At 62.6% G+C, this 17,819-nt stretch overlaps 1 protein-coding gene across 21 annotated transcripts in view; it reads right to left on the bottom strand.

The window, feature by feature from the left end:
• Positions 1–17,819, bottom strand: part of NCOR2 (nuclear receptor corepressor 2) — a 155,532-nt gene that overhangs the window by 130,914 nt on the left and 6,799 nt on the right. For 19 of the 21 annotated variants that reach the window (XM_053669669.1, XM_053669679.1, XM_053669680.1 and 16 more), the window contains exon 2: positions 5,786–5,831. The exons of 1 other annotated variant lie outside the window; for it this stretch is intronic. The gene's annotated coding sequence lies outside the window, so the exon portion shown is untranslated. Of the gene's footprint in view, positions 1–5,744; positions 5,832–17,819 lie in introns of all 21 variants that reach the window. One more of the 21 variants, XM_053669670.1, reaches the window with a different exon arrangement.

The following is a 17,819-nucleotide window of genomic DNA, read 5'->3' as shown; positions in this document are numbered from 1 at the left end:
AGTTTGGAACACCCCTCCCCCTAACCCTGGCCTCCTCCCCCAGCCGCTGAAGACAGATGAACAGGTTAAAGGCACACAGACAGGACAGAGGAGAGACACTCCTGAGTCTCCTTCACCTTGGCTGGCGGTGCTGGTGATGTGGGAACCTGCCTGGGAACAAGGCCCCTGCAGGCTCTCCCCAAGGCAGAAGCTTTAGCTCCTGGATCCAGCCGTGCCTGAACTCGTCCTCCCTGGACCTTCCCATCTCGCACAAATTCCCCCTCGCGTGTGACCTGCCTGAGTATGTTTCCACTGTGACCTGGGAGTCCTAACTAATCACCATGGGTCTGGCCTTCACCCACACTGGGCCACGGAAGCCTGCCCTGAGCACAGATTCCAATCCGGTCACACTCCAGCGACCTGAACTCTGTCCCCGTGGCCTGCCCCACCCTGGGTGGCACTTGTTAAACTGACACTCTCTCTCGGGACACTGAACTGAAAGGTATGGGTGACGCCCGGCTTCTCCATCTGGCTGAGGGCCTGGGGTTCACATGGGCAGCATGTGAGAGCGACACCAACCCCAACCCCCTTCATCCTTCCTGCCCCCCAATTTCCTACAGGGGCAGGAAATAATGGAAATAATAATGATCCCTCCTTCACAAGAAATTCTGGGAGATTGAGTAATAACTATAACATGTAAAGTGAAGGACAATTACTATCATGAACTGTCGTCACCTCCAGCACCGGCAACTGTTTCAAGCTTCAGGCAGGTTTATAACCTCGACTACAGGGTCCAAAACAAGGCCCCTAGACCCCGGGGGCTCAGGGGGCAGCCAGCACCTCACTCTGCCCTGCAGCTGGGGGCAGGGGTCACTACCAGATGGAAGGAGACACATGTCAGAGCCGGGGATTAAAAACAAGCACAATTCTCAGGCCGGCACCCATCCATCCACAATTATGAATTTGATGTAATTAGGCACCTCGCTAACTTCATTACTTATTTATTTACAGGATTGCTTATTTAATTTTCGGGCCTCCTTCCCTGGAAAGTCATCTTAGCTAACACTCCTCAGGCGAGGGAAGGGGAGGAGGCTTCTGTCGCCACCCCCACTCCCGGGCGTCCCCACGTCACATTCCTGCCTCACCCCGAAACAGCTCCCCGGAAGGACTTCGCCTGAGACAGCAGGATGGCGCAAGACCCGACAAGCACCCAGCAGCGCCTGACCCAGAAGTGGACCCTCCTTCACACCCTCGACTCTCCTGCAGAGGAGACCTGGCATGACCCTCTGGACCGGCAAACATGTCACAGTGACAACCGACCGGCACTTCCCGGCCTGGAGGGGGACGAGGAGCACTCAGCACTTTCGCCAGGACTTTAGGTAAAGAAGCTTGCCCTGACGGAGCCTCGGTGACCTCATCTGCGGGAGTGTTAAAAACACCATCCGCAGCTGGCTCACACTGAACCTCAACTGCTGCTACCCAGGGCCACTCACAGCCCTCGGCCCATGCAATACGGCAAGAAAAATCAATGAGAGGCACGAACACTTTCTAGTTCTATTTGTAAGAGCTAAAACCTGGAAACAGCTGAAAGGGCCACCCACTCGCACAAGGAGGAACCAACTGTGATACATTCACGCACACAGAGGGACCAACTGTGATACACTCACGCCGTGGAATGTTACACAGAAATAAAAAAATAATAAACTATCGGTGCGTGCAACGGCACAGGTGGTGGATCTCAAAAACATGCAGAGAAAGAAGCCCAACACACAAAAGAGTGCACCCCCTGAGTGCACTTTCTAATTCTATTACGAAAATCTAGATGATTCTATGACGGGCCCGTGGGCGCTTCTGGTGGGGGGAGGGGAGTCTCTTGGGGGCAATGGAGACACTCTACAGTGACTGTGGTCGTTACCATCTGTCAAAACGGGTGAGTCTGTTTGAGTCTTTTTTTAAGAGAGCATTTATTTATTTTTAGAGAGAGGAGAAGAGGGGAGAAAGAGAGGAAGAGAAACATCAGTGTTCGGTTGGTTCTCACGGGGCCCCCCACTGGGGACCTGGCCTGCAACCCAGGCACGTGCCCTGCCTGGGAGTCAAACCTGCGACCCTTTGGTTCACAGGCCGGCGCTCAATCCACTGAGCCACACCGGCCAGGGCTCGTGGGTGAGGCTTATTACAGGTTAATCACATCCCCGCAAGGGTATGCAGGCACAGAGGAGCACCGCTGACCCAACCAGGGTGCAGGGACTGGTTCCCCATGTCCAGGCCAGGTCTGCAGGGCTGTCCCTGGCCCTTGAGCTCCCTGAGCCCGATTTACGAGCGCTGGGCCGGGGAGGTCAGGGCTTGCCTCTCTGCCCGTCAAGGTCCCCATCCACAAAGGCAGGGTTATAAATAGCACACTCCTCCAAGCGTGACTGTGATGTGAAGTGAGCTGAGGGGAAAGCAGCGGCTGCAGGCTCCCGCATACAGCAGGGGCCTCATTATTGCTGCTCCAAAAGCACAGCCAGGCGAGCGCCAGGCCTAGGTGGAGAGGACCAGACAGGGTTCTTGTCCTCCCGACACACTCAAGACCCCCGGGGTGCCGCTGGCCCCACACCCAAGGCTCCGGCATGTCACGACCACACAAAAAGGTGGGCACACTGTGGGGAGGGGTTTGTCCCAAGGGTGGCACAGTGCACCCGGGGGGTCACCAGGCCTGAGGAGAGGACATCCTGGGAACTGGGGCAGGACGAGGGTTACCCCAGAGCCCACCCACTTATAAGAGACATAATAACAAGAGGAAGGCAGGGTGCGTCTGCCTGGCGGAGGGCAGGCCCCTCACCCGGTGATGGACGGGTGGGCAGGCTGCGCAGGGGAGCCGCGGCAGGGGGCGGGGACGTCCCCCGAGCCCGGTTAGCGCGCCAGCCTCGGGCGGACGCGCTCAACTGTCAGCCTTGTCCTCCCAGCCCGCCGGCCACCGCGCCACGGGGGCACCAGTAATTGCTGTCATTTGAGGGTGGCCTGTGGGAGAGGAAGAGGGTTGTGGGAAGGGGAGGGGAGGGGGGGAGGAAGAACAGGGAGCAGTGGGGGAGGGGAGAGCAGGCTGCCTGGAGCGGAGCCTCCTGTGCCGGAAGGAAAGAGACCCTCGTGGGCTCTCCTCCTCCTCCTCCTCCTCCACCCCACGGGGGACCAGGGCCCCATTCAAGCAGGGGACAAACAGCCCACGGGGGTGTGACCCCCCCCACACACCTGCCTGCCTGGTCCTGGCCTTACCACCCTCTCGGGGTGCCCAGAGAGCTGGCCCCTGGCCCCCCGCCCCCTCCGCTGTGGGCCCCGCCCACATCCAACCCCGCACCCTCAGCAGCAGGACCGCACTGCTCCCCGCCCAGGACCCACGTCTACTCCTGGCTTCGGGGGGACCCAAATGCCACGTCTTGTAGGAACCACGCCAGCGCACGGGGTCCCTTCCGCAGCAGCTGCCCGGGATCCAATTCTCCTCTGCCATGAGCCCACCTGGGGACATCCTGTCCCCACCAGGCGTCATCTGTGCGGCGGGGTCAACAGCAGGGCCCCCCTTGAGGGGCGGCTCCGAGGACCCAAGGACGTGGTCCCCCGCGCCCCACCCCCGCAGTGCTGAGAAGGGCTCGGAGCCCTGTGAGTGTGCAAGTGTGGGCTGCTGCTGCTGCTGCTGCGGCTGCGGCTGGCCTCCGTCACCCCAGCCCTGTCCCCTTGACCCTGCCTTCCTGCCCTGGCCTGCAGGCCTCCCCAGGTGACAAGGGCTCAGAAACATCGCTGCAAGCTGCCTGCCCAGAGCTGGAGAGCAGGGGTCGGCGTCCCTCCCCAGGCGGCGCCCCCCTCCGCCCTCAGAGGTGATGAATGGCCCCAGAGGGGCAGGCTAAGCGCTGGCAGACAAAAAGCCCTTTTATCGTCCTCGGGTGGGTACTGGCATGACAAGCAGATAACTCAGCCCCGGAGGAAGGCTCCCCATTAGGCCTGTGGATGGATGGAGGGCAGAGCGGGGGGAGGAGGAGGAAGGTGAAACACGAGGGCAGGGCCCCCTTCCTGCCAACTTCAAAGGTACCAAGCACACCGGGTTTCCACCTGATGCAGAGCCGCCTGGAGGGACCCCTGTGCGGTGTTGCCCCGGCCCCCACCTCCCTGAAAGCCACCACGGGGGCCTCTGAGGCTGTTCTTCCCTGGTGCTGGCCTCCTGGGCCCTGAAGGTGTAGGGACACAGGGGAGAGGCCTGGCCTCCACTTGAATCCTGCCGACTCCTGCAGAGGGACCGGCCCATTCCCACAGCCCCGGGCCCTCGCACAGGCTGTCCCTTCTCTGAGACACCCCCGCACAGGCCTGCACACACCTGTCCTTTCCTCCTACAGGTATCTGCTCAAATGCCACCTGGCCACGGAAGCCCACCGTGACCGCCCCCACTTGAAACTGCAGCTCCTAGCCCACCCACGCTCCCCAAACCCCCTCTGCTGGTCCCTCACCCCAGAACTTCCCATCTACCCAGCGAGGATGGGGGTTTGTCCATCTCATTCACAGCACTCAGAACAGCGCCTGGCACACAGTAGGTGCTTTGAATGAATGTTTCAAATCTGACAGTGGCCCGCCCTGAGCCAGACTGTGCCAAGTGCCCACTGTGTGCCCAGTGAGGGGGCCCATTTGACAGATGAGGAAACTGAGGCACGGCAGTGTCTCAGTTCCCAGGGGTTTGCACCCACGTCTGCCTGTGGCAGAACCTCCCCGGAAAACCCAGGACACCAGTCCAGGGCTGCGTGTCAGGAAACAGGACCAAAACTCATCCCCACGTGCCCTCCGCACTGCGGTCCCAAGCAGGGGTGACAGCCGGAGACTGGCCCTCAGCAGCCGGCTCCATGGCACCGGGCCGCTCTCAGTTAAACCAGGACAGAATAACAGACGCCGCACACCGGCCGGGCCAGTGGCGGGGTTCCCGCCTGAAAGCCTTTGCCCAACTGCTGAGTCACACCCGACCGCTGCCCCTCTCCCCGACACCCCCAACCCTGGCTGTGACCCAGGTTCCTGAAATGGTCCCAGGGTTACAGTCCCAGCCACTTCCTTCCAGTTGAGAGACGGGACAGGTGTGCCTCGGTGTCACCATTTGTAAAGCCAGGATACCAGCCCGCTTGAAATCATCGCCCTAAGGGTCACCCAACAGGGTGACACATGACAAGCACTCACTCTGAGGTGCTGAGCACCCACGGTGCCAGGCGCTGCTCACGGCAGCCCTTGGAGAGGGCACCGCCGTCCCCCTCATTCACGGATGGGGACGTGGAGGTGCAGAGAGACAGAGTGACTTGCTGTGGGGCCCTGGGTGCCAGGCCGGGGCCCCAGGCTGCTTCCTCTCTGGCCAGAAACAGTGACCATGAGGTGGGTCCACCCCAGCGCTTCCTGCAACACCAGCCACCCGACATGAAGGCCATTCCGCAAGCCCAGCTGCCCCCAAGTCTGCAGCCCACCCTCAGAGCACAGAGCCCCCAGGACGGAGGACACCCACATGACCCACCTACACCTCCAGGGACCGCCCCCCTTGCTCTTGGGCCTCGTCTGAAAATCACTGCCCTTGGCCAGGAAATACCCCCTCCCCCGGGGCCACCACAAACTCCTCCTGCCGTTCCCACCCTGGGCAACTTGGGGTGCCAGACCCCGCCCCGCAGTCACCCCGAGCCCCCACCAGAGCCCACCACCACACCCGCCAGGTGGAACCTGGCCCTCCAGCTGCTCCCGCCCCCCACCTATGAGAAGGCCCCAGCCCCTCAAACCTGCCAGAGACAGCGAGGAGCGGGGACAGACGTGCGCCTACCAGAGACGGCCACCAGCAATGCTGTGTCCTCCAAGACTCCAGGGGCCTGCAGGGAAAACAGGGGGTCTTGTGAGTAAAGATCGCATCCTCCACACTGGGGCTCCGACGGGACCGCCTTGCTGTGGGGGCAGAGACGGGGGCCCGCAGGCCGGGCACACTGTGTCCACCAGGCAGAGCACCTCTCCCAGGTGACCCGAGAGGCAGGCGCTGCCCAGTCGTTGTCCGGCTCTGAGAATCGGTGTCATGCCCCCGACCCAGAGCTGGGCGTCCAAGCCAGACCGAGGGGCCACAAAGGTGGCCTTCACATGGGTCAGGCCAGCGAGGGGCGCGGGCCCCTGGCACAGTGTCCCCGTGAAACTCCCGGTTAACTTCCCAGAGCATGCCGTGAACAGGCGAGGCACCGGCCCCCGTGAAAGGTTAGACCCACAACTCCCATTCAAGTGTCTCCAGGTCTCCGTTCAAAGTCAGAACCAGCACAATGACACCTGTGTCCAGAACGCCAAGTCCAGACGCCCACAGTAAGAAGAGCCAGTCAGCCGATACAAAAATGGGGGAGCCCTGGCCGGGCAGCCCAGTGGGTTGGCGCGTTGGCCGCACACCCAAATGCTGCGGACTTGATCCCCGGTCAGCGGGTGGACAAGAGGCAGCTCACCAGTGTCTCTCTCCCCGCCACACCCTTCCTGTCTCTAAAATCGATAAAAACATACCTTCGCATGGGGGTTCAACCTAAAGAAGGAAAATGGGGGGAAGGCTCCGTAAGACTTCGCCGAAGTAGCCACACAGACGGACAACGAGCACGGGAGAAAGTGTTCGGCACCACAGACCAGCAGGGAAGGGCGGACCGGAGCCCCCAGCGAGCCCTGCACACCACGCGGGCGCCGAAAGAGGGGGCAGACGGTACCAGGGGTCGGCGAAAACACGGGCCCAGCGAGGGCCGAGGGCCCAGCGAGAGGGGTGCAAAGCGGCGAGACCAACTTTGGGAAGCAGGCTGGCAGTTTCTCATGGTGTAAGAGCCCCCGTGGGGTGACTGCGTGCCCCAGCAATCCCACTCCTGGGTGGGCGCCCACCCCGGGAACACGGAAGCCTGTGTCCACACACAGACTGTTCGTGACAGCCCTCCTCACCATCACACTGAGCCTGGGGACAACCCGACTCTCCATCAGCAGACGAGGGACAGACAGTGGCCCCGTCCACACTGTGGACATTGCAGTGACAGGAACTAACTGCAGAGACTCGTGGCCACCTGGAGAAAGGCCAGGCTCGGGCCGGGCACACAAACCAGGCTCCCGACTCCCCACACCGGGGATGCACTCGTGGGGTTCTGGGAAAGGCCGAGCCCCACGTTCACCTGCGCGGGGGTCTGCAGAGGTGACTCCCACAACAGTTAGGATGCCAACCCCGTCTGGGGAGAAGACGGCAGGCAGCCAACGGTGTCCCCTTAAAAATTATTCATTCCTCTGTGCCCGGGCATTTCTGCCTCCTGTGTTGTGTTAGCATCTGCACCCAAAACAAGTTCAAACCCGGTGCAGTGGGCAGAGCACTGGACAGACTCCCAGCGCCTGGCCACGGTCCCAGCTCCTCCTCCAGGGACCAGACAGTGGTCGTGACCTTGGGCAAGCCCCCAGGTCTCTCCGAGCTCCGTCTTCCCACCCGGAAAATGGGCCCGTGCCCCCAGGCGGTCTCCAGGCCTGCGCCGTCCAACACCACTCAGCCTGAGGGGGTTTCCTGCGGCCCCACCTTTGCACCTAAACCCTCCGTGGGGTCAGGTCAGGTCAAGTTCTACAAAACTACAGGGGCCCAGTGTGCGATGACTGCCAGTTGGAAGAAAGGGAAGTGACGCCTACGTGAGCGTCCACGTGGCTGCCACGGCCAGCGGGGTTAAACCACGCCAGGCCAAGAGGAGCCAGCCCGGGGGGCGTGCTGTGCAAAGCCCTCAGCAGGACGCCGGGCCCCGGAAGATCCTGGCACTGGCCAAGGGGAGTCCTCGCTTCTGGAAGAGACAGCAGGTTGGATTGGTTTGGAGACTTCAGGCACTGGGGAGGGGGGAGGGCCTGACACCGTCCCTTTAGCCATCGACACATCTTTTAACCCCAGGGAACAGGGGACACTCGAGTCCCTGGGGCCAGGTGCCAGCCGCCCGGGTCACCGTGGCAGAGAGCAGCCCGCACAGCCGGGGCGGGAGGGAGGCACCCAGAGAGGTGAGCCTTCCGTTCAAAAGCCATCAGGATACGTTGTTACTCTCCTTCCCCAGTGACAGCAAAGGCGTGCCCAGCCCCACGCAGGCTGCCCTTGAAGCTGCCAGGGAGGTAGTCACGGGGTTCACCGAGGTCTGACCCCCACCACCGGCAGGACGGCGTGGGCTGGACTGAGCAGATGGGGCCAGTGCAGGGGGCTCTGGCCCCGAGAGAGGACCAGCCTGTGCGATGGTGAGGCATATTGTCGGGGGGGAGGGGGGCTGAGGAACACCCCCAGCCCCAAGTCCGTCCATCCAGGCTCCCAGAGACGTGTGTCCTGATACCTGTCCTCATAACAAGAAAAGCCCCCCTCACGCACAGCCCCAGCCAGACCCCGGGGCCGTCCTGAGCTCCTGCCCAGTGGACATTGTCCTGACCCAACCCTAGGTCAGGAAAGGAAGCGGAACCCGCCCACAATCACACAGCCGGCAAGGCATGGGGGCAGAGCCCAGGCTTCTGTCTGCCCTCAGCAACCCCATCATCCTCCACGCCCCACCCCCCAGGTGGCCCTGAACACGCTTCTCAGAAACGGCCCCCACACACCCCTCTCCTCGCTGCAGGGTGTGGGCGCAGGACGGTCTGCAGAGACGGCGGCCGCCAGGAGCAATCAGACGCCAGGAAGGAGCTGGGATATCGACCGCTCTGGAGGCTGGGGGGGTGGCCACTGGGCGCCAGGCCAGGCACGGGCCAGGTGGGAGGGCCGGGGGAGGGCTTCGCCCCCAGGCCTGCGCAGGCGGCAGAGCCGAGAAGCCATCTGTCCGTCCACCTGTCCGTCCGCCACTGGAACGGCAGCCCACCGGGACCTGGAGCTCCCTCCTGAGGGGGTTCACTGTGCCGGGCACAATGCTAAGCCCTTCGCACTTATTAAGGGATCTAATTCTTATGCCCACCCGAGGTGCCAGTCGCTCTGATCACTCCCCACGCCCGTTTTGCAGACGGGGCGCAGCAAGGCAGGAGTGCTCAGCCGGGTTCCCACAGCTGAAATGTGCACCCACACACCCGAGGTCACCTCACGTCACCTGTGCCGGACACCCTGCCCCGGAGCCCCCTCGGGATCGGTGCACAGGGCACAGGTCGGGGTGGAAACTTCCAGGAGCCTCTGGGCACCCCTCCATGGCCCCGACTGCAGGCTCCTTATAAAGATAATTCAGGTTCCGGACACAGGGGCACAAGGCGAGCACCCTGAAGCGTTAGCTGCTGGGCTCCCCGGGGACGGGCGTCGGCTCCAGGTGCTGACATCGAAGACCTTCCCCGCCCAGGCTCAGGGTCTGGGCCCCCAGTGGCTGCAGGGCAGGCCGGGCACTGCCTAGGAGAGCAAAGGTGCGGAGGAGCCATCGACCGCCAGGAGCAATTAATTGCCCAGGTCAACAGATAGTGAAAGAGATTTGTCACCAGGGCCCAGGGAACAGCCCAGGGAGTCTGGCAACCCAGGCGGAGGGGTGGCTCCTGCTGAGTTGGTCCTGAGACAGAGTAGGACCCTCCACGCCCCTCCAGCACCCCCTCCCCTGCCCCCCCAGACTCCCCGAGAGCTCCCCACTCACAGCCTCTAACCTCCACAGAACACCCCCATCCGGAAACGCAGCCCCTGACCTGCACAACCAGAGGGACGTGCCCACCCTGCAGGCAGCGCCCACTGCAGGGATACAGCCGCAGCAGCCAGCAGCCCAGGATCTCACCAGAGACTCGGCTCCGATCCTGGCTGCACCGTGTCTTCCTCCAGGGCGGCTGCCGCCGGGCCAGCCCGGGCTCACATCCCAGCTCTGCCACACTGCGAAGTCGCCCAAGGAAATGACCTTGCTTCTCCGAGCCTCAGTTTCCCATCTGTAAAACGGGGGTGGTGCTGAGGGCTACTCTCTCTATGTGAGCTGAGCTCAAACTCGCTGCAGGGGTTCGGCATAGCTAGCCTGATGCGGGGGTCAGTCAGCAACCCCAGCACCTAGGACTCAAGGCCCCGAGCCCGGCCAGGGCGAGGCCACTAGGCGCCCAGGCCCTGTCCCAGCCTCTACAGCAGGACCCCAAGAGAGACTCAGGCATGGGTGGCCACCATTCACACGCAGGCTTGGTGGCCAGTGGCCGCCAGGACACACACAGCCCTCCACCCAGACCCTCCGAGGACAGGCAGAGGTCTCCCTCTGAGCCTCGCCCCACTTCCAGCCCCTCGTGCCGGCACCCAAATCCCCCTGCCTAGGTCCTGGACACACGCAGCTCCCACTGTGTGATGTAAGAGAAGCCAAAGAACCGCCCCCTCACCGCCCCCACCCCCCACCCTGCAGATGGGAAACCGAGGCCCAGGGCAGCCCCCAACGGCTCTCTGATGCCCCACAGGAACAAGAGCTCGGCTCAGCAGGTGCACAGAAGGCCGGGTCACCGAGGCCAGGGACAGCACTGAGTCACAGCGAGGAACTCTCCGGAAACCGAAAGCAGCCCCAGAGGGCTCGCACTGTCTATTGCCAGAGTGAGCGGTGCTGATTCACAGTCAGCCGCCGGCCTCAGCCAAGCTGGCAAGTTCCTACTTCTGTGCCCAGGGTGGGGGTGGGGGACGAGGGGCACAGAACAGCCACTAGGCCTGGGGTCCGGGAATTAGCCGGAGCCTCTGCAGAGCCCAGTGGCGCCCACCCTCTGGAGCAACACCCTCTGGTTGCTGGCGGCTGGAGGGCGGGCAGCAAGAGAGCCTCACCCCCCCACACCCTGGGGGACAGGCAAGGGGAGAGCCTTGCCCCCCCCCCCCCCCCGCCTGGGCTCAGCCCACAGGGAGGGAGGCCTTGGAGGTCAGCTGGTGACCTCAGATCTGGCCTGAGACACAGGACAGTCTGCAGCTTTCTAGCTGTGTGACCCCGGCGCGCTGCTGAGCATCTCTGACCCAGTCCCTCCCCACGAGATGGAGCCCCGGTCTCCCGGGCTGAAGTGGAGACGCAGGGCGGTTGAGGACACACTGCGCACCCAGCAACCAGTGAGGGCTTCAAGACCGCCCGCCTTTTTCAGGCCCCACACTGCTCTTTTATGGAGGTGACAGTCACATAACGAAAAATTAACCAAAGCGAACAAGTCGGTGGCACAGAGCACATTTACGAGGCTGTGCAACCCCCCACGCCTATCTCCTTGCAAACCATCTCCATCTCCCCAGAAGAGCAGGCCCCGCCCCTGTCCTGCCCCCTGTCCCGCCCCCCGGGGCCCCCCGCGGACCGCTTTCCATCTCCCCGCCTTTGCCTGGAACGGAATCATACACTGTGTGACCTTTCATGTCTGGCTTCTCTCACTCCGCACGCATCAACCTCATTTCCCTTCCACGGCTGCACGGTATTCTGCTGTGTGGATAGACCAATTATAGATTTTTTTAAATAAGAAAAATGTGTTATGAATAATATAGAAATGGAACACGATAACGTAATATGGTATAATACACACAGACTGGAAGTAGTGAAAAACGGCTACATCCTAAAATAAATAACCACCCTGACTGCAATGGGTGGCACCCGGCCAGTGGGACGCTCCAACGTGAGGCCTCCCCCGCCCCCGCCCTGCTGTGCTGTGTGACCCCGGGCCAGCTCCTTGCCCTCTCTGGGCCTCAGCCTGCCCACAGATAAACCAGGGCAGTGATGAGGACCCTCCCTCTCAGGGGGTCTTCCTGCCTGGACAACTGCGACTCTCAAGAGCCTCCAAGCGTCCTTGGGCCCTGGGGAAGAGGGGCTGTGGCAGCCTGGGGGGATGGCGACGGCAAGGACACGCACCTCTCCATCCAGAATGTCTGGACACCATGCCCAGGGGACCACTGACACATGGACACTTCAGCCTGCCCTGCCGGGGCCACACACCCCAGGCCAAGCTCCCAAGGCATCCAAGGAGCCACCTGGAGCAGCGCCCCTAGGGACGGAGACTGCAAAATGACCCGGGACAGCCCTGCCCTGCTGACCCCATCCCCACCCCAGGCCCCAAGGGCCTCTTGGCCAGCAGAAAACAGCGGCCACCACGGCAGTCCTGGGCAGGGGGTGGTGCTGGGCTGACCTGTTCTTTCTCTTCCAGGTCACGCCAGGCCCCTCTCTCCACCAAGGGAGCCACTCGTGTACGACACAAACTGACGGGGGCCCTCCTCTGTCCCGTCAGTCCCAGGCTGACCCTAATCCTAACCCGTTTCTGCCAGGGCCTGGCAGAAAAGCCCTCTGCTTCCTGGGACCAGGCCTGACGTGGGGAGACCAGCAGCACCCAAAGGGACGAGGCATCTGGAAAATGTCCTTCCTGCATCACCAGCTACAGACAGGCAGGGGGCTGCCCGACTGGGCGCCTGTGCGTGCCAGCTGCCTGACTCCTGCCGCCCCAGGGAGGCCGCCGTGCTGGTCTGCAGGGAACAGCATTCCAGGTGGGGAACAGAGGGTGCCAAGACCCAGGGGTGGAAGGGTGTGGCTGCAGCAGAAACCAGGGGCAGCCCCCCACTCAGGGCCTCAGGGTCTATCCTCACAGGAGAAGGGATGGGTGGGGCCCAGAAGCTCCTTCTCAGGGGACCCCTCGGACTGCAGCTTGGACAACAGTGAGCAAAAGCCAAGAGTGGATCTGGGGGGCCAGGAGGAGGCTGCTGCCGATGTCCAAGCCAGAGAGTTGGGGGGGACCATCCCTCACAGTGCCTGGTGCCATTACGGTCAACAGAGAGGGTCTCGCTGCAGTGCCCCCCACCCCCAGCACACACTATGGTTGTTCATTATTATCATTGCAGGGGGGTGTTGTTAAGGCACAGTGGTCTCCGAGGCCGTGTCCCCGCTCCTGAATGTGCAAGGACAGTCACACGCCACCAAGGTCACTCTCCCTACACAACTTTCAAACGACCTGTCTGTTTAAAGAAAAACCACCAGAAGCGACCCAAACACCGGCTTTTTTTACCACCACTTTCACACGTCTCCAGCCCAGAAGCCTGCAGCTCCCCGGGCTCTGGAGGCAGCACTTGCTCACACTGTGTGGGAGCCGCCGGCCCCGCCTCCTCTCACTTCCCCTTACGAGGCGGCGGCGGGGGGGGCATCACACTGATTTCTGCTGTTGCCACTTCCGTGCAAAGACGGCCTCGTCAAGGAGGAATTTCAGTGCCCAAAGGCAGAGGGGATTTTTCGAGTGTGAGTATGTAAATATTGTCAGGCTCGCCGGAGGCTGTGTGGCTCGGGGTGAGAGAGCCAGCCTCTCTGAGCCTGGGCTGGCCTGGAACATGGAGCGCTTGCGGGCTCCCGAGATTGAGAAGATCTGGTGAATGAGGGCCGACGGTGCTGGCCGCTGTCCGATGTGCAGGAAAAAACAGCGCACGGCCCTCGGTCCTCGGTGCCCTGCCGCCCCCACCACCACAGCAGAAGGGGCTGGGGGCTGGAGGCTGGAGGCGGGTGGGCAAAAGCCCCCAGCCGGGCAGGGGGTGGAGGATAAAAGCCCCGCACTCCCTGCCCAGGCCAGGTGGCTCGCTGCCTGCCAGGCTTTCATCTCTAGGAGATAAGCTGCCTGCTCAAGTTCACGTTCAGGATCAAATGAACCCACTTAATCGCCTTAGGGATCTTCACTGAGCTGGCTCCTCGGGGGCCTGAGGAGCAGGGCAGGGGCTCCAAGGCCCCACCAGCCGGCACAGCCAGGCACAGAGAGGGTGCTGTGAGGGCATCCCACCCACCCACCCCGGTCACCCCAAGGGCAAATCCCTGCACGCCGGCCTCCAGAGTCTACGCACAAGTTACCTGCTCACTGTCACAAAGCACCTACTGTGCACCGCAGACCTGAGGCAAAGGGACTCAGTCAATCCCCATAGCAACCCACAAGGTCAGCACTACCGCAAACCCCTTTCCCGATGGGGAAACTGAGGCCAGGGAAGGAAACAGCCAGCCCAAGGTGATGGACCCTTCCCGGCTAACCTGCAACCCTCATTCCGCTTCACAGAAGGGGAGGCCGAGGCAGGAATGTGCCTTAAGTCGCCACCATATCCCCACATGGCTGGGGAAGCAGGAGCACATGCCTGCCTCATTCTGGGCCGTGCCAAGCACCAAGGACAGCTCCTGGCACACAGTAGGTCCTTAATGAGAGCATCTGAGTGAGAGAAATCTACACTCTCAGGAGGAAGTCCAAAGAAAATGCATCCGGAGGCCTCGCCACCCTGCAGACAGTCCACTCCGAGACTCCTTCACGTACCACGAGGATCCTGGGGGACTGTCCCCCTCAGGGAACAGGGTCTGGAGTCACCTCTGGTCATCACCATGCAGGAAGGGGGGGACCACTGGCACAGAGACCAGGGATACTGTGCAAATCCCACGATGCACAGAATAGCCTCCAGACAGAATTACCTGCCCCAGACATTGGGGGCACCTGGCTGAGAGTCCCGCACGGTGTGTTCACTCAGCCACCAGTTGAACACCTACTGTGTGCAGGGCTGCCAGGAGACCAGGGCCCAGGGATTCCTGCCACACAGCTACTGCAGGACACAGGCAGGACTCGAACCCAGGTTCCACAGACCCAAAACACACTTCGGGCCCACCCCATTCCTCTCCCCCCCAACCAAGGAGCAGGGGCTGCAGACCCTGTACCCTTCACCGCCCCACCTCACGGCTGTCTTTCCCATCAAAACCCCACATGGCGCTGAGTCGCAGCCGGTCTCTCTGGCAGTGGGACCATGGTCCTGTTTTTCGTACATACAAGCTTTTTGTTTTCTAATCTTCCAATTTACACAGAATACTTCTGCTGTGCTTCTAAAAAGCAAAAAAAGCCTTTCCCGCAAGGCAGCGGTCAAACGGCAGGCCCCACCCACAGGCTCACCCACAGGCTAGGCCCAGGGAAGAGCTCACGCTACTCCCTCCCCCCAGAGGGTCCGGGCTCAGCCCTGGCTGCAGTTGGAGAAAGGACAGCCCCCGAGCACCCAGAGGGCCACCCCCAGGGAGTACTCGGATTCTGACACCCGCCTGCCAGGGTAGAACACTATCGATACAGAAGTCACACTCTGCCAATGACATCTCCCTGCACCGACACAACAAAAACATTTCAGAAATAACTCTCACGGCGCCATCCTACCTTGCACAGTCCCTTCGTATCAAGATCCCACTTTACATACTGGGGAAACTGAGGTACAGAGAGGCAGGGTCACGTGGCTGATGACTCAGACGCTGGGCGCTGTCAGCGGCTATGGGGGGGGGGGGCGTGGAGCGGGGGGCGGGGCCCGCCGCGGGGACCAAGCCGTCAGAATCTCCCGCTCCTAACCACCAAGTCTGCTGCCTGCCTGAACGCGGGGAGGAAATTACTAGGTTGAGTCCTATAAAATCTGTCGATGTTCGACCACTTCTGACCTACAAAGCTGGCAGACGCAGGCACGCACCCTGACCGGGGAAGACAGCCCCGCAGGGCTCGCCCGCCGCAGGGGAGGCGGGCGTCTCCCCGGCCTCGGACGCCCGTGCAGCGGTGAAGGGGCCGCCTCTGGGGAGGGGACCCGGGAGAGCTTAAAGCCACCTGCAGGTCTTTTCTGAATAAAAGCCAGCCGCCCAGACCGAGTCCACCAGGTGCGTGCCCGCCTCTCTCCGCTCCCCGGCCCCCAGGCCCCAGCGTCCCCGCCGGCCGCCGGAGCTGCTGCTTCGGGAGCTGCGGGTGCCTGGGGCCTTGTCTTCTGGGGGCGGGGAAGGTCCCCTCACGAAGGATCAAGTTTCACTTAATGGCAAGCTTCGGGTTTCTGGACGCAGGCCCAGAGGCCTTCAGGCCGAAGCGTGGGCCATTTTCTCCCTCCCGTCAAGGAGGCCGGGAAGGAAGCCCCATCTGCTCAGAGGGTCTGGAACACAGGCCCCGTGGGAGCAGGGCCGTGGCAAAAGACCCGGTCCATCCGGGAGCATCGTCCCTGGCTCCTCACAGCAGGCGGCTGGGAGGGGACAGGCAGGGAACATCATTTTTTCCCTGGCCATTCCTTGGGAACAGGCACCCACACTGGATTTGAAGGAATTATGAAAGCAGGGCCAATGAACCCCAACATCCCTACCTCACACCACCCTCTTGCCTCCCAGGGGGCCTCTCTCTGCTTCCGGATGTCCCCTTGCATTTTCTCTTTCCTCTGGCACAGCCCTACACAGCTTACAGGTCCCTCTCTGCACTGTGGCTCCCTCGCCCACAGCCCCAGGTCAAGGCCAAGACCATGGGCAGCGGGGCGCCACGAGCAGCGGGGCCCCACGGCAGGAGCGAGTCCGTCCCTTGGAAGGAGTGGCTGAGCTAGGGGGGCAGGTGAGAAGGGGAGATGGAGGACACAGGGCCCCCCCCGGCCCCTCCCCCGCTCTACCTGCTCACCGGAGGGGTCGCCCACACGTAATTCCCACCGGAACCCCCAACCCCACAGACCTGGCCCAAGCCGCGGAGACCCTGAAGGGGTCCCTGGCTCCAGCTGGGCTCCTCCACGCCCGCCCCACGTCCCCAGTTCCACCGCTGACCGGCAGCCTGGCAGAGACGCCCCACAGAGACCCGGGGCAGCATATTCCCGGCGGCCCCCCCCCCTCGGCCCAGCAGGCTCGCCTCGTTAGCCTAACGAGGAGGCCACAGTGCCAGGCGGTTGCCATGGCCACAGAGACACCACGCAGCCCCAGGGCAGTGCTCCCAGAGGGTTTGCGGCAGGCCTGGAGTTCAGAATGAGGACAAGCGGGGACCAGCAGGGGCCTCCGAGGCACCCCCTCCCCACAGGCACTTTAGGGCCTGGCCTCCAGGACTTCCAACTGACAGCGTCTCCCAGAGAGACCCTCGGCCCCAGAAAGCTCTGCGCCCCACCCCTGCCCTCTGGACCTGCCAGTCCAAAAGTCCCACATTGTGACTGCAGGGCAGCTGGCCAAGGGGAGGTCAGAGGCTGGCCAGGGCCTGCCAGACAGACCCCCAAGGTGGTGAGAACGGTCTGGACTTCGTGCAGGAAGTGGTGGGAATCCCTGCAGGGCCCTGAGTGAGGTCAGGGCACACGGCACTGTGGCACAGCCGCAGGGAGGGACAGACTCTGGGACACCAGGGAGCGAGCCGCAGCCAAGAGGGAGGGGACACCACCCCCTTCTGTGGCCGGGAGGAAGCCCAGGAGTGGAGTCTGCCGTAAGGGGGACAGGCCCGGCGCCGGGCCCCTGGGAGGCATCCGTGAGCAAGGAGGACGCAGGAGGCTGCTGGGTCCGCCTGCCTGGCCTGGGGGCGGTTTCATGGGTCAGTGAGCCGAGGACAGGGGTCAGGACACACCTGACTCCGCCTCAAATGGCGCCTCAGCTCCACTCAACTATGAGGCCACATAGTTCATCAGCCCATTTCACTGCTGGGCAAACCGAGGAGCTTGGCACAGAGGCCCCAGAACTTATCCCAGGATGCACCACCCAGCCTGCTAGAGACTGGCCAGTTCCTAAGCCCTAAACCACCAACGAAGGTCACCAGAAACCAACCAAGCCCAGCTCGCAGTGGGTGGGACTCAGGAGAGACCCTCCCATGAGCCTCCCAGCCTTCCAGCCTCCAGGCCCCCCTCACGCCTCAGGCTGACAGCTGCCCCCAGCCCTGCCCAGCCAGCAGGGGCAGGCAGAGTCCAAAAGCATCAGCAAGGTGTCCCTGTGGACACACCTGCAGGATGGCCACCTCGACATGCAGGATCCCCGAGCCCAGGTCCCCAGGTGTAGAGCAGACGGTTTGACACTGCACCCCAGTGGGCAAGTCACCTGCCCCACACCAGGGCCTGCCCTCAGGCCAAATGGCCCTCAAGAGACACAGGCCTCACACAGGGACATCTTCCACCGTCCACGTCACTCACTGTCCCATTCCCAAGTCTGACGGGCATCCAGAGACACCAGTTCTCGCCCAGGGGCTGACCCGGG

The sequence above is a fragment of the Artibeus jamaicensis genome, unplaced genomic scaffold (genome assembly GCF_021234435.1).
Source record: "Artibeus jamaicensis isolate MK-2021 breed Jamaican fruit bat unplaced genomic scaffold, CSHL_Jam_final contig_525, whole genome shotgun sequence".
Lineage (NCBI taxonomy): Eukaryota > Metazoa > Chordata > Mammalia > Chiroptera > Phyllostomidae > Artibeus > Artibeus jamaicensis.
Note: the sequence above shows the minus strand (reverse complement) of the source record. Positions and strands in the feature narration are given on the sequence as shown.